At 47.0% G+C, this 24,242-nt stretch overlaps 1 protein-coding gene across 10 annotated transcripts in view; it reads right to left on the bottom strand.

The window, feature by feature from the left end:
* Positions 1-10,962, bottom strand: part of LOC144600001 (teneurin-2-like) — a 1,473,402-nt gene extending 1,462,440 nt beyond the window's left edge. For all 10 annotated transcript variants that reach the window (XM_078411299.1, XM_078411301.1, XM_078411304.1 and 7 more), the window contains exon 1: positions 10,851-10,962. The gene's annotated coding sequence lies outside the window, so the exon portion shown is untranslated. The remainder of the gene's footprint in view (positions 1-10,850) is intronic.
* Positions 10,963-24,242: the final 13,280 nt, after the last annotated feature.

Genomic DNA, 24,242 nt, shown 5'->3' with positions numbered 1-24,242 from the left:
CACAGCGCCAGAGACCCGTGTTCGATCCTGACTGCGGGTGCTGTCTGTACAGAGTTTGTACGTTCTCCCTGTGATGGCGTGGGTTCTCTCCGGGTGCTCCGGTTTCCTCCCGGATTCCAAAGATGTGCAGGCTTGTAGGTTAACTGTCTTCTCTGAAAATTGTAAAGTGTCCCTTGTGTGTTGGACAATGCAAACGTACAGGGTGATCGCTGGTCAGCATGAAATTGGTGGGCCGAATGGCCTGTTTCCTTGCTGTATCTCTCAAGTAAATTCTAATAGATTGATACAGTGGAGAGGGTTTTTTGATAGGCAGATGCTGCCTGGCCCAATGAGTTCCTCCAGCACTTTGTGTTTTGCTCAGGATTCCAGCATTTGCAGTTTGTTTGGTCTCCATTTAAAGTTTAGAAAGTTGACTTATTGAGTGTGGTGTCTATCTGGCATTGTCAAGGAGTTGCTAATTTGTAATCCATTTCATATTCTCTACAGGGATATAAAACTGCAGATGCTGGTTTAAATCGAAGGTAGACACAAAATGCTGGAGTAACTCAGCGGGTCAGGCAGCATCTCTGGGGAGAAGGAATGGGTGACGTTTCGAGTCTAAAGATGGGTCTCGACCCGAAACGTCACCCATTCCTTCTCTCCCGAGATGCTGCCTGACCCGCTGAGTTACTCCAGCATTTTGTGGCTACCTTCATGTTCTCTACACTTCGATAACCAACTAGAAGTTGTCAGGAGTTATGGGGAGAAGGCAGGAGAATGTGGTTGAGAGTGAAAGATAGATCAGCCATGATTGAATGGCGGAGTAGATTTGGTGAGCCAAATGGCCTAATTCTCCTCCTGTCACATGAACTTATGGAGGTTGGAAGGAACTGCAGAGAGATCTGCCAGTTTCATTTCAATGGTTTAATTGCAATGTTTGAGTGGGCTGATGGCATCAAAATGACTCGTGATAAATTGCAACCAGAATTATTTGTCTTCTGAAATGCAGCAAGTGATAAGCTAACAGCCACTCTAGAAATATTCTTCACCACTAATGGATAATTAGCTATTGGCATGGTATTGTGAGTCAAACTAAGGAACAACTCAGCGGGTCAGGCAGCATCTGTGGAGAACATGGGTAGGTGACGTTTCACAGAGTGCTGGAGTAACTCAGCGGGTCAGGCAGCATCTCTGGGGAACATGGATAGGTGATGTTTCACAGAGTGCTGGAGTAACTCAGCGGGTCAGGCAGCATCTGTGGAGAACGTGGATAGGTGACGTTTCACAGAGTGCTGGAGTAACTCAGCGGGTCAGGCAACATCTGTGGAGAACATGGATAGGTGACGTTTCACAGAGTGCTGGAGTAACTCAGCGGGTCGGGCAGCATCTCTGGAGAACATGGATAGGTGACCTGCTGAGTTACTCCAGCACTCTGTGAAACGTCACCTATCCATGTTCTCCACAGATGCTGCCTGACCCGCTGAGTTACTCCAGCGCTTTGTTTTGTTTCTATCTGATATATCTAAGTAGACTGCAAATCTACATACATTTCAATAAACCATATGTTTATTCCCCTCAATTAGATTAAATTCTCAAATTTACTGCCAGATCTCCAGTATTTAATTCATAAACTTTATGAAGCATTATGTTATATTACACACACTAACTCCTTTACCAAAATCTATTACTCTTCACGAGTCAAACACGAATGGGCAGCAGAACAAAAGCAGGCCGGCGACATTTGTCTGGTCTTCTCCTTGGGCTGTGGCCCTGCGCTCTACAGGGGTGGGCTAATGCTGGCCCCTTCCTTCACATAACTAACTGTCCGCTGTTCCGGATGCAAGGCACGGTGAGATATGGCTTGCACACATCCATTCTTTCAGCTCGAACCAACGAGAAAACTGCACTGGTCTTGAGTGAAGGTCAGAGAGAGTCAAGTGTGTTTTATTGTCATAGGTCCCAGATAGAACAACAGCAACCTTACATTCAGCAGCACAACCGAATATGTAAACGTGGCACTCTAAACAATATAATAAATGAGAAAAAAAGTTATATATATATATATAAGAAAATAACTGCAAATGCTGGTAAAAATCAAAGGTATTTATTCACAAAACGCTGGAGTAACTCAGCGGGTCAGGCAGCATCTCAGGAGAGAAGGAATGGGCGACGTTTCGGGTCTGAAGAAGGGTCTCGACCCAAAACGTCGACCATTCCTTCTCTCCTGAGATGCTGCCTGACCTGCTGAGTTACTCCAGCACTTTGTGAGTATATATATATATATATGTGTGTGTGACAATAGACAATAGACAATAGACAATAGACAATAGGTGCAGGAGTAGGCCATTCAGCCCTTCGAGCCAGCACCGCCATTCAATGCGATCATGGCTGATCACTCTCAATCAGTACCCCGTTCCTGCCTTCTCCCCATACCCCCTCACTCCGCTATCCTTAAGAGCTCTATCCAGCTCTCTCTTGAAAGCATCCAACGAACTGGCCTCCACTGCCTTCTGAGGCAGAGAATTCCACACCTTCACCACCCTCTGACTGAAAAAGTTCTTCCTCATCTCCGTTCTAAATGGCCTACCCCTTATTCTTAAACTGTGGCCCCTTGTTCTGGACTCCCCCAACATTGGGAACATGTTATCTGCCTCTAATGTGTCCAATCCCCTAATTATCTTATATGTTTCAATAAGATCCCCCCTCATCCTTCTAAATTCCAGTGTATACAAGCCCAATCGCCCCAGCCTTTCAACATACGACAGTCCCGCCATTCCGGGAATTAACCTAGTGAACCTACGCTGCACGCCCTCCATAGCAAGAATATCCTTCCTCAAATTTGGAGACCAAAACTGCACACAGTACTCCAGGTGCGGTCTCACCAGGGCCCGGTACAACTGTAGAAGGACCTCTTTGCTCCTATACTCAACTCCTCTTGTTACGAAGGCCAACATTCCATTGGCTTTCTTCACTGCCTGCTGTACCTGCATGCTTCCTTTCATTGACTGATGCACTAGGACACCCAGGTCTCGTTGAACTCCCCCTCCTCCTAACTTGACACCATTCAGATAATAATCTGCCTTTCTATTCTTACTTCCAAAGTGAATAACCTCACACTTATCTACATCCGCCCACTCACACAACCTGTCCAAGTCACCCTGCAGCCTTATTGCATCTTCCTCACAATTCACACTTCCCCCCAACTTAGTATCATCTGCAAATTTGCTAATGGTACTTTTAATCCCTTCGTCTAAGTCATTAATGTATATCGTAAATAGCTGGGGTCCCAGCACCGAACCTTGTGGTACCCCACTGGTCACTGCCTGCCATTCCGAAAGGGACCCATTTATCCCCACTCTTTGCTTTCTGTCTGTCAACCAATTTTCTATCCATGTCAGTACCCTACCCCCAATACCATGTGCCCTAATTTTGCCCACTAATCTCCTATGTGGGACCTTGTCGAAGGCTTTCTGAAAGTCGAGGTACACCACATCCACTGACTCTCCCTTGTCAATTTTCCTAGTTACATCCTCAAAAAATTCCAGTAGATTTGTCAAGCATGATTTCCCCTTCGTAAATCCATGCTGACTCGGAATGATCCCGTTACTGCTATTCAAATGCTCAGCAATTTCGTCTTTTATAATTGACTCCAGCATCTTCCCCACCACTGATGTCAGACTAACTGGTCTATAATTACCCGTTTTCTCTCTCCCTCCTTTCTTAAAAAGTGGGATAACATTTGCTATCCTCCAATCCACAGGAACTGATCCTGAATCTATAGAACATTGAAAAATGATCTCCAATGCTTCCACTATTTCTAGAGCCACCTCCTTAAGTACCCTGGGATGCAGACCATCAGGCCCTGGGGATTTATCAGCCTTCAATCCCATCAGTCTACCCAAAACCATTTCCTGCCTAATGTGGATTTCCTTCAGTTCCTCCATCACCCTAGGTTCTCCGGCCCCTAGAACATTTGGGAGATTGTGTGTATCTTCCTCAGTGAAGACAGATCCAAAGTAACGGTTTAACTCGTCTGCCATTTCTTTGTTCCCCATAATAAATTCCCCTGTTTCTGTCTTCAAGGGACCCACATTTGCCTTGACTATTTGATTCCTCTTCACGTACCTAAAAAAACTTTTGCTATCCTCCTTTATATTATTGGCTAGTTTACCCTCGTACCTCATCTTTTCTCCCCGTATTGCCTTTTTAGTTAACTTTTGTTGCTCTTTAAAAGAGTCCCAATCCTCTGTCTTCCCACTCTTCTTTGCTATGTTATACTTCCTCTCCTTAATTTTTATGCTGTCCCTGACTTCCCTTGTCAGCCACAGGTGTCTCTTACTCCCCTTAGAGTCTTTCCACCTCTTTGGAATAAATTGATCCTGCAACCTCTGCATTATTCCCAGGAATACCTGCCATTGCTGTTCTACCGTCTTCCCTGCTAGGGCCTCCTTCCAGTCAATTTTGGCCAGCTCCTGCCTCATGCCTCTGTAATCCCCTTTGCTATACTGTAATACCGACACTTCCGATTTTCCCTTCTGCCTTTCCATTTGCAGAGTAAAACTTATCATGTTGTGATCACTGCCTCCTAATGGCTCTTTTACCTCTAGTCCCCTTATCAGATCAGGATCATTACACAACACTAAATCCAGAATTGCCTTCTCCCTGGTAGGCTCCAGTACAAGCTGTTCTAAGAATCCATCTCGAAGGCACTCTACAAACTCTCTTTCCTGGGGTCCATTTCCAACCTGATTTTCCCAGTCTACCTGCATGTTGAAATCTCCCATAACCACCGTAGCATTACATTTTTGACACGCCAATTTTATCTCCTGATTCAACTTGCACCCTATGTCGAGGCTACTGTTTGGGGGCCTATAGATAACTCCCATTAGGGTCTTTTTACCCTTACAATTTCTCATTTCTATCCATACTGATTCAACATCTCCTGATTCTATGTCACCCCTTGCAAGGGAATGAATATCATTCCTTACCATCAGAGCAACCCCACCCCCTCTGCCCACCTGTCTGTCTTTTCTATACGTTGTGTACCCCCGAATATTCAGTTCCCAGCCCTGGTCCTCTTGTAGCCATGTCTCAGTGATCCCTACAACATCATACTTGCCCATGACTAACTGAGCCTCAAGCTCGTCCACTTTATTTTTTATACTACGCGCATTTAAGTACAACACTTTAACTTCTGTATTTACCTCCCCTCTCACATCGTTCACAATTGGCCCTGCCCTTAATTTCTTTTCCCCTCTAGAACTTCTGTTCCCATTCTTCCGAGAGTCTTTTGCAATATCTCCTGTATTCCCTTTTACCTCATCTTCATATTCACACTTTGTTAACCCCTCCCCCCCACTACTTAGTTTAAAGCCACAGGTGTCACACTAGCAAACCTGCCTGCCAGAATGTTTGTCCCCCTGCTGTTAAGATGCAACCCGTCCCTTTTGTACAAGTCACCCCTAGCCCAGAAGAGATCCCAGTGGTCCAGAAATCTAAATCCCTGCTCTCTGCACCAGCCCCTCAGCCATATATTCATACCCTCTATCTCTCTGTTCCTGGCCTCACCAGCACGAGGTACCGGTAGCAGTCCAGAGATAACCACCTTCGACGTCCTACTTCTCAGTGTTTTTCCCAACTCTCTAAACTCCCGCTGTAGCACCTCCTTCCTCTTCCGCCCGACGTCATTCGTGCCCACGTGCACAACGACTTCAGGTTGATCGCCCTCCCTCACTAGGATTTTCTGAAGCCGGTCTGTGATGTGCTGAACCCTGGCACCAGGGAGGCAACAGACCATCCTCAAGTCCCTCCTGCTGCCACAGAATCTTCTGTCCGTCCCTCGGACTATGGAGTCACCGACCACTACGGCTCTTCCAGACTTCGGTCTCCCCTGTCGAGTATCCTTGCCAACAGGTCCGCCACTTGGACTGGAAACGTCTTCAGCCCCGACAGTTCCCAAGAGGGTATACCTATTTGCAATAGGCACAGCCACTGGGTTCTCCTGTAGTCCACGTCCACTCCCCCCTGAAACAGTCTCCCACCTTCGCTCGACCTGGACCCTTGGCGTGACAGCCTCACAATAGGTCCTGTCGAGGAAACTCTCGCATTCCCGGATGGCCCTGAGGTCATCCAACTGCCTCTCCAACTCCACCACACGTCCCTTCAGGAGCTGCACCTGGACACAGTTCTTGCAGGTGTAGCTCCCAGAAGCTCCAGCGACGTCCCTGTCTTCCCACATCCTGCAGGAAACACACTGCACCAACTCTTCCGCCATCACCTTGTGCCTATAACCAGCTCTGGCTTAAACTGCCTGTTCAACTGTAATTAGCACTTACTTTTCTGCTCAGCCAACGGGCGTCCTTGCTCTACTCCCGGACTTTTCAGAGGTTATGGGGAGAAGGCAGGAGAATGGGGTTAGGAGGGAAAGATAGATCAGCCATGATTGAATGGCAGAGTAGACTTGATGGGCTGAAATAAACTCTTATCCCTTACTTTATATAAACACACACACATACACACATACAGACAGACACACACACATATTTACACACACACATACACACATACAGACAGACACACACACATATTTACACACACACATACACACATACAGACAGACACACACACATACACACACACATACATACATACAGACACACATACACACATACAGACAGACACACACACATACAGACAGACACACACACATACACACACACATACATACATACAGACACACATACACACATACACACATACAGACACACACACACACACACATACACACATACACACATACAGACACACACACATACACACATACACACATACAGACAGACACACACACATACACACATACACACAAGATAGACACAAAAAGCTGGAGTAACTCAGCGGGACTGGCAACATCTCTGGAGAGAAGGAAATGGGTGATGTTTCGGTTCGAGACCCTTCTTCTGTCTGAAGAAGAGTCTCGACCCTGAAACGTCACCCATTCCTTCTCTCCAGAAATGCTGCCTGTCCCGCTGAGTTACTCCAGCGTTTTGTGCCCACCTTCGGCACACATCACAAAGACTGATGTGGAACAGATGGACCGATGCTTGTGACAGGAACATGATTGCGGATTAAATCCACACCACATCATTCATGGTTCCAATTAGAGCCAAAGAAGAATAAGGAAGTCACGAGGAGAAATAACTGGGATTAATTGCAGGTGATTCAGTCTTCAGAAAGCAGTTGTCCACCAGCCAGTTGTCCTTAAGGATAGCGGAGTCAGGGGGTATGGGGAGAAGGCAGGAACGGGGTACTGATTGAGAATGATCAGCCATGATCACATTGAATGGTGGTGCCGGCTCGAAGGGCCGAATGGCCTCCTCCTGGACCTATTGTCTATTGTCTATTGTCAGTCCACATTTGCTGAGCAATGGGCTTGGTTTTCCTGCCTGTTTCCATGCCCCAAATGTGTCTGGGCATTCACAATTTAATGAAGAATTTAATTCAGGGGCGGCACGGTGGCGCAGCGGTAGAGTTGCTGCCTCACAGCGCCAGAGGTTCGATCCCGACTACGGGCGCTGTCTGTACGGAGTTTGCACGTTCTCCCCGTGACCTGCGCGGGTTTTCTCCGGGTGCTCCGGTTTCCTCCCACACTCCAAAGACGTGCGGGTTTGTAGATTAATCTGCCTTTGATAAAAATTGTAAATTGTCCCTGGTGTATAGGCTAGTGCTAGATATCGGGATCACTGGTCGGTGTGGACTCGGTCGGCTGAAGTGCCAGTTTCCCTGCTGTGTCCTTCAACTAAACTAAAAACAAAATAACCAGACACATACAAGAGTTAATGTTTCTACATGAATCAGTGCAACGGAGTCTCGGGAAAACTGGCCCGAGCTGCTGAATAAACATTTTCTTTTCTCATGGTCGATAAAAACAACTTCAAGGTGAGGCGGCTGAAGTTATGTTCATAATTGGAGAGCAATTCACAAACGCACAACGAGAATGCAGAAGGAACTGGGGGCCACAGCCTTCAGAGGGGGAAGCCACTGAGCCACGCAGTCACGGGAAGAGCGTACAAACTCCCATACAGACAGCAGCCGTAGTCAGGATGGAACCCGGGTCTCTGGCGCCGTAAGGCAGCAACTCTACCGCTGCGCCACCGTGCCACTCCCTATTACCTGCCAGGATTTGTCCTGCCCCCCGAATCTTCCAGTTACCTCACCGCCCCCACAATCAGGCCTCGACCCGTCCCTTCTCTCCAGAGATGCTGCCTGTCCCGCTGAGTTACTCCAGCACTTTGTGTCTATCTTCGGTCTAAACCAGCATCTGCAGTTCCTTCCTACGCACGTCATCTATTTTAGTTTAGTTCAGTTTAGAGATGCAGCGCGGAAACAGGCCCTTCAGCCAATCATGTCCACGCCGACCAGCGATCCCCGCACACTAACACTATCCTACACAGACTAGGGACAATTTACATTCACACAAAGCCAATTAACCTACAAATCTGCACGTCTTTGGAGTGTGGGAGGAAACCGAAGATCTCGGAGAAAACCCACGCAGGTCACGGGGAGAACGTACAAACTCCGTACAGACGGCGCCCATTGTCGGGATTGAACCCGGGTCTCCGGCGCTGCATTCGCTGTAAGGCGGCAACTCTACCGCTGCGCCACCGTGACGCCCTGGTATAACCCAGCACACACCACGGGTCATTGATGCATCTCCTTCATCGCCCTCTTTCAAACACACACCAGTGGACACCAGAATGGTGGCAAACTACCAGTAACACGGTTTGGGCCCGGTTTCAAACAGGGCTCCCACATCTGCCTCCCTTTGGACCCCCGGTGAATATCAGTGGAAAGGATCATCTTTGCTTCTTCACCATTTTCAATCCCTGCATCGAAAATTGGGATATCTGACCTAAGGTCAGCCAAGGGGTTAAAAGCAATGTGATTTACCAGCCGATGCCTTCATTATTGAGTGGATTAAACAGACATGTATGAAATAATTTAAGGGATGAATGGGGCACAGATTGTCAACATACAGTAGCTGGAGAGAAAGGGCATCCGTTAATTTGTCCAAGAGTCTGAATTATACAGCACAACCTCCCATCTGACCTATCTCCAGTGGTGGCTTCAGACAACCTACCCCATTGTCCACACCATCAACCTACCCCATTGTCCACACCATCAACCTACCCCATTGTCCAAACCATCAACCTACCCCCATTGTCCACACCATCAACCTACCCCATTGTCCAAACCATCAACCTACCCCATTGTCCACACCATCAACCTACCCCATTGTCCACAACATCAGCAACGTTGGTCACATTTCCGTCCAAGACCGCAAGAATTTGCAGAGAATTGTGGATTTATGGTTCCGTGACACCGCGTGCAAAATCTCCAAGTTCCCGTTGGTTCCATTGACTCAGGTTTACTAGAACAGAAAGCGATGGCAGTGGAGACGGAGATTCCCAGTGGCTTTGGCAAGTTAGATGCCAACAGGCTGCTTCCTTGGCAAGAGAGACAGAGGTCGGCGTAAGGAAAGAGCAAAGGTTTGTTCACTCAGAGTGTTGGAGAGTATTGGACCTCTCCAACAGAGAACGTTGTGGACACTGAGTATAACTCCTCCACTCAGATGTGACGCTGGATATTGAAGGAATCGTTTTAATTTCCAAAAATATAAAATGAAAAAATGTATACAAGACTGGAACAGTGCACAAAACTCCCCCAACATTCTCAGCATCTATACATTCATCAGTGTCATATTCGATAATGTTCGTAACTATCTTTAAACCTCTGGGCTCTCTTTGTGGGGTGTCCCCACCGGTCTCTGCCCCCCAATGTCCAGCAGCGGAAGGTCCTTAGACTGTGGTCCTCCTCCACAGAGCCTTGGCGTTGGCTGCACCGAGCTTCAGAGATTCAGACAAGGGATTGGACCAAAGGTGAACTGACAGCGAAATTCAGTGTTGGCTCGAATAAATGCTGGTGCAAAGTATAGGACACTGCTGGCCAGCTGAATGTTACGGAAACATGAAAACACTGCTGCTTTACAGAGTCTCGGAGAAGAGGGACAATATTTGCCAAACAACATACACACCGATCAACCAAAATATTATGACCACCGACAGGCGAAGTGAATAACATTGGTTATCTTGTTACAAGGCACCTGTCAAGGGGTGGGATATATTAGGCAGCAAGTGAACAGTCAGTTCTTGAAGTTGACGCGTTGGATGCAGGAGAAATGGGCAGGAGTAAAGACCTGAGCGACTTTGACAAGGGCCAAATTGTTATGGCCAGACAACTGGGTCAGAGCATCTCTGAAACGGCAAGGCTTGTGGGGTGCTCCCGGTCAGCAGTGGTGAGTACCGACCGACAGTGGTCCGAGGAGGGACAAACCACAAACCGGCTACAGGCAGGGTGTTGGGCGCCCAAGGCTCATCGATGCGCAAGGGCAACGAAGGCTATCCCGTCTGGTCCGAGCCGACAGAAGGTCGACTGTGGCACAAGTCACAGACAATGTTAATGGTGGTCACGGGAGGAATGTGTCACAATACACAGTGCATCGCACCCTGCTGCGTATGGGGCTGCACACGGAGGACCAACAGCATATTAGGCAGGTGGGCATAATGTTTTGGCTGATGGGTGTGTGTATATTCAGAGGCGCAAACTACTGGTTTCCAACTTGCACAGTTGATGTAACAAGATTGACCAACCACATTCTTTACAGCCGCGAACAAACTTCCAACAAAGTTACAAAAATAATCCCATCGTAGTTCAAATACTGCAGAATGGCCTCACGGAACAAGGCCATCGACATGTCCAATCATCCTTTATCCTGAATCAACAACATGAGACATGCAAAAAGGCAGCTTTCTTACCTGTGGGTGTGTTGGCCTTGAGTTCGGAGTGCCAGGTGAATATCATAAAAACCCACAGAAAATGGCAATCTTCCCTTCTTTTAATCTTGATCCGATATCAATTAATCTGCAACGTATAAAAAAGAGGAGGTTTTGATGAGCGATAGGAGCAGAATTAGGCCATTCTGCCGATCGAGTCCACTCTGCCATGGCTGATCTGTCTCTCCCTCTCAACCTCAGGTGACAGAGGGTCAGAGTGCGACTTGGCTTTCTTTAGCACAACAGCCAAACATCAAAGAAACGGCATCACGGTGGCGCAGCGGTAGAGTTGCCGCCTTACAGCGAATGCAGCGCCGGAGACTCAGGTTCGATCCCGACTATTGGTGCCGTCTGTACAGAGTTTGTACGTTCTCCCCGTGACCTGCGTGGGTTTTCTCCGAGATCTTCGGTTTCCTCCCACCCTCCAAAGACGTACAGGTATGTAGGTAAATTGACTGGGTAAATGTAAAAATTGTCCCTAGTGGGTGTAGGATAGTGTTAGTGTGCGGGGATCGCTGGGCGGCACGAACTCGGTGGGCCAAAGGGCCTGTTTCCGCGCTGTATCTCTAAATCTAAAAAAAAAATCTAAATCTAAACAGCAAAATAATGGAAATATACTTTTCTTTAGCTTTCCTTCTAAGTGGTGATGAGCTGCACATTTCAATGTCGCTGCTCCTGAATGGTGAAACCGATTGTGTGTGGGAATGAACTGCAGGTGCTGGCTTAAACCGAAGATAGACACAAAAAGCTGGAGCAACTCAGCGGGAGAGAAGTTGGTGGCGCAATCTCTGGAGAGAAGGAACGGGTGACGTTTCGGGTCGAGACTCTTCTGCAGACTGATGTTACTCCAGCTTTGGTGTAAACCAGCATCTGCAGTTCCTGCGTACACACAGTTTAGAGTAATACTGCTCCCATTTTATTATCTTTGTCTATTGTCACGTGTACTGAGATGCAGTGAAACGCTTTTTGTTGCGTGCTATCCATTTCACGGAAAGACTCTACATGACTTAGGGTTAGGTACTGATTATTCATTGTTATTTATCTCTCCACAACACCGTCTATATCTCTTGTTTTACCCTTATCCCTAACCAGTCTGAAGAAGGGTCTCGACCCGAAACGTCACCCATTCCTTCTCTCCAGAGATGTTGCCTGACCCGCTGAGTTACTCCAGCATTTTGTGTCTCCTTTGTTGTTGCAAATACATTTGTTCCCTCTTTATTTGGGGGCAAACACACCCCTCAGGATAGGTAGATACGACAGGTAATCCTATAAATTTGCTCGGTTTTTCTTGATAGACTGTAAATAATAGGAATCTGAGGGGTAAGGTCTTCACACAAAGGGTGGTGAGTGTATGGAACGAGAATCCGCAGGAGGAGGTAGTTGAGGCAGCGTTTAAGAAACAGTTAGACAGATACATGGATAGGACAGGTTTGAAGGGATATGGGCCAAACGCGGGCAGCTGGGACTAGTGTAGATGGGACATGTTGGCCGGTGTGGGAAAGTTGGGCCGAAGGGCCTGTTTCCACACGGTGTGACTCTATGACTCTATAAATGTGCCTTAAAAAGCTGGTCACAGATTTAGGCTCAGGTCTATCAGAAATGTACTGAGGGATGTTTTGTATCCAAGTCCATAATTCCCTGAAAGTAGGAATACAAGTAGATGGAGTGGTAAAGGTGGCATCTAGAATGCTCACTTTAATAATAATAATAATAATAATAATAATAATAATAATAATAATAATAATAATAATAATAATAATAATAATAATAATAATAATAATAATAATAATAATAATAATAATAATAATAATAATAATAATAATAATAATAATAATAATAATAATAATAATAATACTGGAATTTAGAAGGATGAGAGGAGATCTTATCGAAACGTATAAGATTATTAAGGGGTTGGACACGTTAGAGGCAGGAAACATGTTCCCAATGTTGGGGGAGTCCAGAACCAGGGACCACAGTTTAAGAATAAGGGGTAGGCCATTTAGAACTGAGATGAGGAAAAACTTTTTCAGTCAGAGAGTTGTGAATCTGTGGAAATCTCTGCCTCAGAAGGCAGTGGAGGCCAATTCTCTGAATGCATTCAAGAGAGAGCTAGATAGAGCTCTTAAGGATAGCGGAGTCAGGGGGTATGGGGAGAAGGCAGGAACGGGGTATTGATTGAGAATAATCAGCCATGATCACATTGAATGGCGATGCTGGCTCGAAGGGCCGAATGGCCTCCTCCTGCACCTATTGTCTATTGTCTACTGTATATAATAATAATAATAATAATATATCTTTATAGTCATTGTACAAGAACAACGAGATTAAGATTGCAACCTCCGTATCGATGCAATAAAAATAAATAAAAAAGGTAAAAAATAAATAAATAAAATAAGGTGAGAGTACAAATAGGTCCATGTACACTGAGGTTAAACATCACAGCAGCTCTCACTGTGTTGTGAAAAAGTCCGTTTTGGCAGATGATTATGGTGGCAAAGACAGATTATGGGGGGGCATTGGTGAGACCGCACCTGGAGTATTGCGTACAGTTTTGGTCTCCTAATCTGAGGAAAGACATTCTTGCCATAGAGGGAGTACAGAGAAGGTTCACCAGATTGATTCCTGGGATGGCAGGACTTTCATATGAAGAAAGACTGGATAGACTCGGCTTGTACTCGCTGGAATTTGGAAGACTGAGGGGGGATCTTATAGAAACTTACAAAATTCTTTTTGGCTAGATGCAGGAAGATTGTTCCCGATGTTGGGAACAAGGAGTCACAGTTTAAGGATAAGGGGGAAGTCTTTTAGGACCGAGATGAGAAAGTTTTTTTTCACACAGAGAGTGGTGAATCTGTGGAATTCTCAGCCACAGAAGGTAGTTGAGGCCAGTTCATTAGCTATATTTAAGAGGGAGTTAGATGTGGCCCTTGTGGCTAAAGGGATCAGGGGGTATGGAGAGAAGGCAGGTACGGGATACTGAGTTGGATGATCAGCCATGATCATATTGAATGAAGGTGCAGGCTCGAAGGGCCGAATGGCCTACTCCTGCACCTATTTTCTATGTTTCTATGTTTCTATGTTTCTATGTTTCTATGCTTGGCAGAGTGATTCAGTGCAGTTATAGGTCCAGGGAAAAAGCTATCTCTTAGGTGGTCTGGAGGTGCGGGCGTAGAAGGCCTTATAACATCTGCCAGATGCAAGGATGATTGGTCAGGGTTAATGAGCTGCACAATTCATAACTCTTCAATCCTTTTGTCTCACACCTGTCTTCTCATTTCTGGCCTTTGTCCACCCATCTGCCGATCGAACCCCTCCCGCTCCATCATCTGTGTCCACCTATTACCTGCCAGGCACTTTCCAGCCCCTCCTCACTTCCTGATTTCTTCCATCCCCCTTCCCCACCCCCCAACCACAATCAGTCTGAAGAAGGTTCAGGTCCTAAATTATCACCGATCCATGTTCTCCACAGATGCTGCCTGACCCGCTGAGTTACTCCAGCACTCTGTGAAACGTCACCTATCCATGTTCTCCACAGATGTTGCCTGACCCGCTGAGTTACTCCAGCACTCTGTGAAACGTCACCTATCCATGTTCTCCACAGATGCTGCCTGACCCGCTGAGTTACTCCAGCACTCTATGAAACGTCACCTATCCATGTTCTCCACAGATGCTGCCTGACCTGCCTAGATACTCCAGGTGGTTGCATCATTTATTTGGCAAAACAGTCAACATCTGCAACTCCTTAAAACGACATGTGGACAGGTACAAGGAGAGGAATGGTTTCAATAGACAATAGACAATAGGTGCAGGAGTAGGCCATTCAGCCCTTCGAGCCAGCACCGCCATTCAATGCGATCATGGCTGTTTCGATGGATTTGGGCCATTGCATGCAAATAGGACTTCCTTCAATGAGACATCTTGGTCGGTGTGGACGGAGAGAAGGCAGGAGAATGGGGTTGAGAGGGAGAGATAGATCAGCCATGAATTGAATGGCGGAGTAGACTCAATGGGCCGAATGGCCTAATTCTGCTCCTAAGACAAATGATGAGTTAGTCCAAAGGGCCGGTTTCTGTGCTGCATGACTGTAGGACACTATAACCAATGAGGAGCAAACATTGGATGGCTGTGAAGATGGACACAAAGTGCTGGAGTAACTCAGCGGGTCAGGCAGCATCTCTGGAGAACATGGATAGGTGACGTTTCACAGAGTGCTGGAGTAACTCGGCGGGTCAGGCAGCCTCTCTGGAGTCCCCCAAAGTCCCGCCCCCTCCCCTGACATCAGTCTGAAGGAGGGTCTCGACCCGAAACGTCACCCATTCCTTCTCTCCCGAGATGCTGCCTGACCCGCTGAGTTACTCCAGCATTTTGTGTCTACCTTCGATTTAAACCAGCATCTGCAGTTTTTTTCCTATCAATAAAATTGAACCAGAAGTCCAAAAGCCAGAAAGAACCTTTTCATTCATGAGTTGGTCTTTCTTTTAACTTTGGCCTTTATGGCAAATTAGTGGGAATTCCTAGTCTTTGTACTCAATGGGGTTGAGCGTAATAATGTCCTTCTGATTAGTCAATTACCCAGTAATGAGCTGCTTGTATCCACAGTGAAATCATTTGCTAACAATTTCTGCATTCAGTCCGAGAAGGACCAACCCTGCTGGAAATTATTGCGTGGAAACTGAGAAATGCCCTCCAGGTTAGTGTGTTTTAATGGGGCATTAAAATGTGTACTCTACGAGATCAGAACTGGAGGAATCAGCTTTCCAATTCAATCAGGACTGGCTGGGACTTGGAAAATGTTATAAGTGGCATTCTCAGCTTAAAAGAAAATAGCAAAGACCTTCAATGAGAAGGAGAGGAGCAAGTGGTTGTCATTCAGTTCCTTGCAAATTACGAGGCCAACTTTACATTTGACATTCATCATGTAGAAAAACCCTCAAATTAAATCCCGGAGAGAAACTGTACCACAGTGAATATATCCTGATTAAATTTTTTGACATTACAAAAAGAAAGTCAATGAAATGGGTGATGTGGAAATAAATAATTCAGCAGCAGATGATGATGTTAACACCTGATGCGTATGTGAAAGGTGAATGGGGATGTCCAGATTTAGTTTAGAGATACAGCGCGGAAACAGGCCATTCGGCCCACCGGGTCCGCGCCGACCAGCGATCCCACGCATTAACGCTATCCTACGCACCCACTAAGGACAACTTTTACATTTACCGAGCCAATTACCTACAAACCTGCACGTCTTTGGAGTGTGGGAGGAAACCGAAGATCTCGGAGAAAACCCACGCAGGTCACGGGGAGAACGTACAAACTCCGTACAGACAGTGCCCGTAGTCGGGATGGAACCCGGATCTCTGGCGCTGTGAGGCAGCATCTCTACCTGTAGGCCCGGACAATGTAGGCCCGGACACTGTAGGCCCGGACACTGTAGGCCCGGACACTGTAGGCCCGCACACTGTAGGCCCGCACACTGTAGGCCCGGACACTGTAGGCCCGGACTGTAGGCCCGGTCACTGTAGGCGGGGACACTGCAGGCCCGCACACCTATAGGCCCACACACTGTAGGCCCGGACACTGTAGGCCCGGTCACTGTAGGTGGGGACACTGTAGACCCGCACACTATAGGCCCGCACACTGTAGGCCCGGACACTGTAGGCCCGGACACTGTAGGCCCGCACACCTATAGGCCCGCACACTGTAGGCCCGGACACTGTAGGCCCGGACTGTAGGCCCGGTCACTGTAGGTGGGGGCACTGTAGCCCATAGGCCGCTGTAGTCCCGGACAGTGTAGGCCCGGGCGCCGCCGAACAGAGGTTGCCTAGCAACCCGCCTCCCGGCCCGGGCAGCCGCCATTGCTGGAGCGGGAGCACGTGGCCGCTGGCTGGGCGAGGTCACATGGGGCGCGGGGCGGTCACATCACCCTTTGTCCCTTATTTGGGAGCGAGGAAGTTGGCAACCATACAGGTGACTGTGAAATATTCTCACAGAGGCAATCCTGTGGTTGCTTCCATTGCCAATATTTACAGATGCTTCCTAGCAATTAATTTTCATATAAATCAGGCAGCTGTTGACAGCTGGGCCAAGCTTGGTGCACCAGGTCTGGTCTTCATGTCCCAGAAGAAACGAATAATGAAAATCTCAGCTAGGTTCCAACCAAACCTTGGCATCCATGCCAATGATGCACTCCCCAGTGCCAACAGAAGAGACTGAGCTTCCAATAACTCATTACAATAAAGTGATCACACTTTGAGGCATGTTCTATGCTATTATCTGTCAGTCACATGGACAGCTGTAAAAGGAGAGGAGCCAAAAGACAAGGATCCTTGTGGTGATCCATTGCTTCACGTTCAACGAGGCACTATGTACTTTACTCCAGAGATGCTGCCTGACCCGCTGAGTTACTCCAGCACTCTGTGAAACGTCACCTATCCATGTTCTCCAGAGATGCTGCCTGACCCGCTGAGTTACTCCAGCACTCTGTGAAACGTTACCTATCCATGTTCTCCAGAAATGCTGCCTGACCCGCTGAGTTACTCCAGCACTCTGTGAAACGTCACCTACCCATGTTCTCCACAGATGCTGCCTGACCCGCTGAGTTACTCCAGCACTCTGTGAAATGTCACCTATCCATGTTCTCCACAGATGCTGCCTGACCCGCTGAGTTACTCCAGCACTCTATGTCACTTTGCTGAAATATAGCCACTGCATAGAATCACAGGGCAATTAGACAGAGTGAATGCACAGGAATTAATAACCAGAAGACATGGGTTTAAGGTGAGAGGGGAAATATTTAATAGAGCCAATCCTTTCACACAAAGGGTGTTGTGTGTATGAAACGACCTGCCGGAGGAGGTGGTTGAGGAAGGGACTATAACAATATTTAATAGATATTTGGATAGATACATTGTTAGGACAGGTTTAGGGGGATGTGGGTCAAACAAGGGCAGGTGGGATAGTGTGGATGGGGCATCTTGGTTGGCATGGGCAAGTTGGGCCGAAGGGCCTGTATCACTCTATGACATGGGTGTAATGCAGGAAACATGCCAACCAGTTTTCACACAGCAAACTCCCACAATAATAATGTGTTAATGAGTAAGTAATCCACATTTATGAGTCTGATTTTGGACAGGACATCAGCCAAGATGTGGTGGCCATTGCCAATGGTCTTTGATGCAGTGCCACAGTCTCTCTTCACACCAAACGAGGGTGGTGGCCTCAATTTAACAGGTCATCCAAATAAATACACATCAGACAATAGATTTCTCACTCAATACTGAACTGGGCTGCCAGCTGAGGTTTCTGTGCTCAGGTTTATGCAGTGGGACTTGGAACTGCAGAAGACGCAGCGACAAAGACTAGAGTATTTAATCTTTGGCTAGTTTTACAGTTACAACACTGAAACGGGCGCTCAGCCCACCAAGTTCACGCCAACTAGCGATCACTTCACACACTAACACTGTCATACACCAACACACCAGGTACAATTTACCATTTTACCAAAGCCAATTAGCCTACAAACCCGCACGTCAATAGACAATAGGTGCAGGAGGAGGCCATTCGGCCCTTCGAGCCAGCACCGCCATTCAATGTGATCATGGCTGATCATTCTCAATCAGTACCCCGTTCCTGCCTTCTCCCCATACCCCCTGACTCCGCTATCCTTAAGAGCTCTATCAAGCTCTCTCTTGAATGCATTCAGAGAAGTGGCCTCCACTGCCTTCTGAGGCAGAGAATTCCACAGATTTACAACACTGTGACTGAAAATGTTTTTCCTCATCTCAGTTCTAAATGGCCTACCCCTTATTATTAAACTGTGTGGCCCCTGGTTCTGGACTCCTCCAACATTGGGAACATGTTTCCTGCCTTTAACGTGTCCAACCCCTTAATAATCTTATATGTTTCGATAAGATCCCCTCTCATCCTTCTAAATTCCAGTGTATACAAGCCTAGTCGCTCCAGTCTTTCAACATATGACAGTCCCGCCATTCCGGGAATTAACCTAGTAAACCTAGTAAACCTACGCTGCACGCCCTCTATAGCAAGAATATCCTTCCTTTCGTCTTTGGAGTGTGGGAGGAAACCGGAGCACCCGGAGCAGGTCATGGGGAGCATGGGGAGAATGTACAAATTCCGTACAGACTGCGCCCATGGTCAGGATGGAACCCTGTGAGGCAGCAGCTCTACCCGCTGTGCCACCGTGCCGCCTAAGTTAAGGCAAGGCACGTTAATTGAAGGCAACTGTAGCGTGCTTCTGCAATGGATCAGACAGCCCAGTACAGACAACAAACTAAACCTCAGAGGTGGAGAAACAAGGAACTGCAGATGCTGGTTTACAAAACCAGACACAGTGCTGGAGTAACTCAGCGGGTCAGGCAGCATCTCTGGAGAACATGGATAGGTGACGTTTCACAGAGTGCTGGAGTAACTCAGCGGGTCAGGCTGCATCTGTGCAGAACATGGATAAGACTGTTTGTAGGCCCGGGGCGGGGTAGCAATGCTAGAATAGAGGGGCAGCACAAAGCTTGGCAGGTAATAGGTGAACACAGGTGTGGGTGGGTGGGTGGTTGACAGGCAGACGGATGGACAAAGGCCAGAGATTTAAAACAAGACAGAAGATATGAAACAAAAGGATTGAAGAGGCGTGAAGCTAGAGGAAAGGATGTGGTGAACGGGGAGGAGGCGAGGGGGAGAGACAGGTGTATGTTTCGATAAGATCTCCTCTCATCCTTCTAAATTCCAGTGTATACAAGCCTAGTCGCTCCAGTCTTTCAACATATGACAGTCCCACCATTCCGGGAATTAACCTAGTAAACCTACGCTGCACGCCCTCAATAGCAAGAATATCCTTCCTCAAATTTGGAGACCAAAACTGCACACAGTGTACTGAGGTGAAAAGCTTTTTTGTTGCGCATTATCCAGTCAGTGGAAAGACAATATAACATTACAATCAAGCCATCCACAGGGTACAGATGCAGGATAAAGGGTATAACCTTTAGTGCAAGATTATGGCCAGTAACCTCTGATTAAAGATAGTCTGAGGGTCACCAATGAGGTAGATGGGATATCTACCTCAGACTGCTCTCTTGTTGGTGATAGGTTAGAAACATAGAAACATAGAAAATAGGTGCAGGAGTAGGCCATTCGGCCCTTCGAGCCTGCACCGCCATTCAATATGATCATGGCTGATTATCCAACTCAGTATCCTGTACCTGCCTTCTCTCCATACCCCCTGATCCCTTTAGCCACAAGGGCCACATCTAACTCCCTCTTAAATAGAACCAATGAACTGGCCTCAACTACATTCTGTGGCAGAGAATTCCACAGATTAACCACTCTCTGTGTGAAAAAAAACTTTCTCATCTCGGTCCTAAAAGACTTCCCCCTTATCCTTAAACTGTGACCCCTTGTTCTGGACTCCCCCAACATCGGGAACAATCTTCCTGCATCTAGCCTGTCCAACCCCTTAAGAATTTTGTACGTTTCTATAAGATCCCCCCTCAATCTTCTAAATTCCAGCGAGTACAAGCCGAGTCTATCCAGTCTTTCTTCATATGAAAGTCCTGCCATCCCAGGAATCAATCTGGTGAACCTTCTCTGTACTCCCTCTATGGCAAGAATGTCTTTCCTCAGATTAGGAGACCAAAACTGTACGCAATACTCCAGGTGTGGTCTCACCAATGCCCTGTACAACTGCAGCAGAACCACCCTGCTCCTATACTCAAATCCCCTCGCTATGAATGCCAACATACCATTCGCTTTCTTCACTGCCTGCTGCACCTGCATGCCTACTTTCAATGACTGGTGTACCACGACACCCAGGTCTCGTTGCATCTCCCCTTCTCCTAATCGGCCACCATTCAGATAATGGTTCAGTTGCCTGATAACAGCTGGGAAGAAACTGTCCCTGAATCTGAAGGTGTGCGTTTTCAAACTTCGGTACCTCTTGCCTGATGAGAGAGGGGAGAAGAGGGAGACTGGTCCTTGATTACACTGGTGGCCTGCGGACTAACTTTAATCAGACGTTTATTGGACTTGCACTATACGTTATTCCCTTTATCGTGTACCTGTACACTGTGGACGGCTTGGTGTCGATGGGCAGTCAATGCAAAGGGAGATAGACACAGGGTGTTGGAGTTACTCAGCGGGACAGGCAACATCTCTGGAGAGAAGGAGGGTCTCGACCTGAAACGTCACCTATTCCTTCTAACTTTTTCAGTCAGAGAGTTGTGAATCTGTGGAATTCTCTGCCTCAGAAGGCAGTGGAGGCCAATTCTCTGAATGCATTCAAGAGAGAGCTGGATAGAGCTCTTAAGGATAGCGGAGTCAGGGGGTATGGGGAGAAGGCAGGAACGGGGTACTGATTGAGAATGATCAGCCATGATCACATTGAATGGCGGTGCTGGTTCGAAGGGCTGAATGGCCTCCTCCTGCACCTATTGTCTATTGTCTATTGTCTATTGTCTATTGTCCTTCTCTCCAGAGATGCTGCCTGACCCGCTGAGTTACTCCAGCACTCTGTGAAACGTCACCCATTCCTTCTCTCCGGAGATGCTGCCCGACCCGCTGAGTTCCTCCAGCATTTTGTGTCCACAGATTTACAACACTGTGACTGAAAATGTTTTTCCTCATCTCAGTTCTAAATGGCCTACCCCTTATCTTCGGCTTAAACCAGCATCTGCAGTTCCTTCTTTCTCAATGGAAGGGAGGTTGGGGTTTGTGTGATGCTCTGGGCTGTGTCCGGGATACTCTGCAACCTCTCGCGCTCTTGGATGGAGCCGGTCCCCACAAACAACCGGGATGTAATCGGGGAATAGTCTTGTTTAAAAATGCATGATGTCAATGTCTATCTGCAGGGCAGCGTGGAGATATGCACCCAGGCAGGGGGCCACAAGCAGAATAAAGCTATCCGCTGGTTATTCTCTTTCGGCTGACAGATCATAGTCAGAGTGAGTCTCTAATGGTATGTGCTTGGATTATCATCTGATTGAAAATTCTCTTTCAAGGTTTCGAACAACAACAGGCCAGGTGCAAGGCACATTAGCAACCCCGGATTTGAAATGCATCGGGAAGCACAGGGATTGTAGAAGAGCCTCTTGGTCCCTTCCATTTGATTGTAATTAAATCTAGCACCTTGCCTGATTCCTGACTGCTCCATCTGGCGTCTGTTTGCTTCTGGTATGCAGACATCCACAAACTCTGGAGTTGGTATTTGTTCACAAAATGCTGGAGTAACTCAGCAGGTCAGGCAGCATCTCGGGAGAGAAGGAATGGGTGACATTTCAGGTCGAGACCCTTCTTCAGACTGAGATGCTGCCTGACCTGCAGGCTTTAAACTAAGTAGTGGGGGGGAGGGGTTGACAAATTGTGAATATGAAGATGAGGTAAAAAAAAAGGGAATACAGGAGATATTGCAAAAGACTCTCGGAAGAATGGGAACAGAAGTTCTAGAGGGGAAAAGAAATTAATGGCAGGGCCAATTGTGACCGATGTGAGAGGGGAGGTGAATACAGAAGTTAAAGTGTTGTACTTAAATGCGCGTAGTATAAAAAATAAAGTGGATGAGCTTGAGGCTCAGTTAGTCATGGGCAAGTATGATGTTGTAGGGATCACTGAGACATGGCTACAAGAGGACCAGGGCTGGGAACTGAATTTTCAGGGGTACACAACGTATAGAAAAGACAGACAGGTAGGCAGAGGGGGTGGGGTTGCTCTGATGGTAAGGAATGATATTCATTCCCTTGCAAGGGGTGACATAGAATCAGGAGATGTTGAATCAGTATGGATAGAATTGAGAAATTGTAAGGGTAAAAAGACCCTAATGGGAGTTATCTATAGGCCCCCAAACAGTAGCCTCGACATAGGGTGCAAGTTGAATCAGGAGATAAAATTGGCATGTCAAAAATGTAATGCTACGGTGGTTATGGGAGATTTCAACATGCAGGTAGACTGGGAAAATCAGGTTGGAAATGGACCCCAGGAAAGAGAGTTTGTAGAGTGCCTTCGAGATGGATTCTTAGAACAGCTTGTACTGGAGCCTACCAGGGAGAAGGCAATTCTGGATTTAGTGTTGTGTAATGATCCTGATCTGATAAGGGGACTAGAGGTAAAAGAGCCATTAGGAGGCAGTGATCACAACATGATAAGTTTTACTCTGCAAATGGAAAGGCAGAAGGGAAAATCGGAAGTGTCGGTATTACAGTATAGCAAAGGGGATTACAGAGGCATGAGGCAGGAGCTGGCCAAAATTGACTGGAAGGAGGCCCTAGCAGGGAAGACGGTAGAACAGCAATGGCAGGTATTCCTGGGAATAATGCAGAGGTTGCAGGATCAATTTATTCCAAAGAGGTGGAAAGACTCTAAGGGGTGTAAGAGACACCTGTGACTGACGAGGGAAGTCAGGGACAGCATAAAAATTAAGGAGAGGAAGTATAACATAGCAAAGAAGAGTGGGAAGACAGAGGATTGGGACTCTTTTAAAGAGCAACAAAAGTTAACTAAAAAGGCAATACGGGGAGAAAAGATGAGGTACGAGGGTAAACTAGCCAATAATATAAAGGAGGATAGCAAAAGTTTTTTTAGGTACGTGAAGAGGAAAAAAATAGTCAAGGCAAATGTGGGTCCCTTGAAGACAGAAACAGGGGAATTTATTATGGGGAACAAAGAAATGGCAGACGAGTTAAACCGTTACTTTGGATCTGTCTTCACTGAGGAAGATACACACAATCTCCCAAATGTTCTAGGGGCCGGAGAACCTAGGGTGATGGAGGAACTGAAGGAAATCCACATTAGGCAGGAAATGGTTTTGGGTAGACTGATGGGACTGAAGGCTGATAAATCCCCAGGGCCTGATGGTCTGCATCCCAGAGTACTTAAGGAGGTGGCACTAGAAATAGTGGAAGCATTGGAGATCATTTTTCAATGTTCTATAAATTCAGGATCAGTTCCTGTGGATTGGAGGATAGCAAATGTTATCCCACTTTTTAAGAAAGGAGGGAGAGAGAAAACAGGTAATTATAGACCAGTTAGTCTGACATCAGTGGTGGGGAAGATGCTGGAGTCAATTATAAAAGACGAAATTGCTGAGCATTTGGATAGCAGTAACGGGATCATTCCGAGTCAGCATGGATTTACGAAGGGGAAATCGTGCTTGACAAATCTACTGGAATTTTTTGAGGATGTAACTAGGAAAATTGACAGGGGAGAGTCAGTGGATGTGGTGTACCTCGACTTTCAGAAAGCCTTCGACAAGGTCCCACATAGGAGATTAGTGGGCAAAATTAGGGCACATGGTATTGGGGGTAGGGTACTGACATGGATAGAAAATTGGTTGACAGACAGAAAGCAAAGAGTGGGGATAAATGGGGCCCT

Source organism: Rhinoraja longicauda, chromosome 14 (assembly GCF_053455715.1).
Source record: "Rhinoraja longicauda isolate Sanriku21f chromosome 14, sRhiLon1.1, whole genome shotgun sequence".
In the NCBI taxonomy this organism is placed as follows: domain Eukaryota; kingdom Metazoa; phylum Chordata; class Chondrichthyes; order Rajiformes; family Arhynchobatidae; genus Rhinoraja; species Rhinoraja longicauda.
This window is presented reverse-complemented; position numbering and strand designations above follow the sequence as displayed.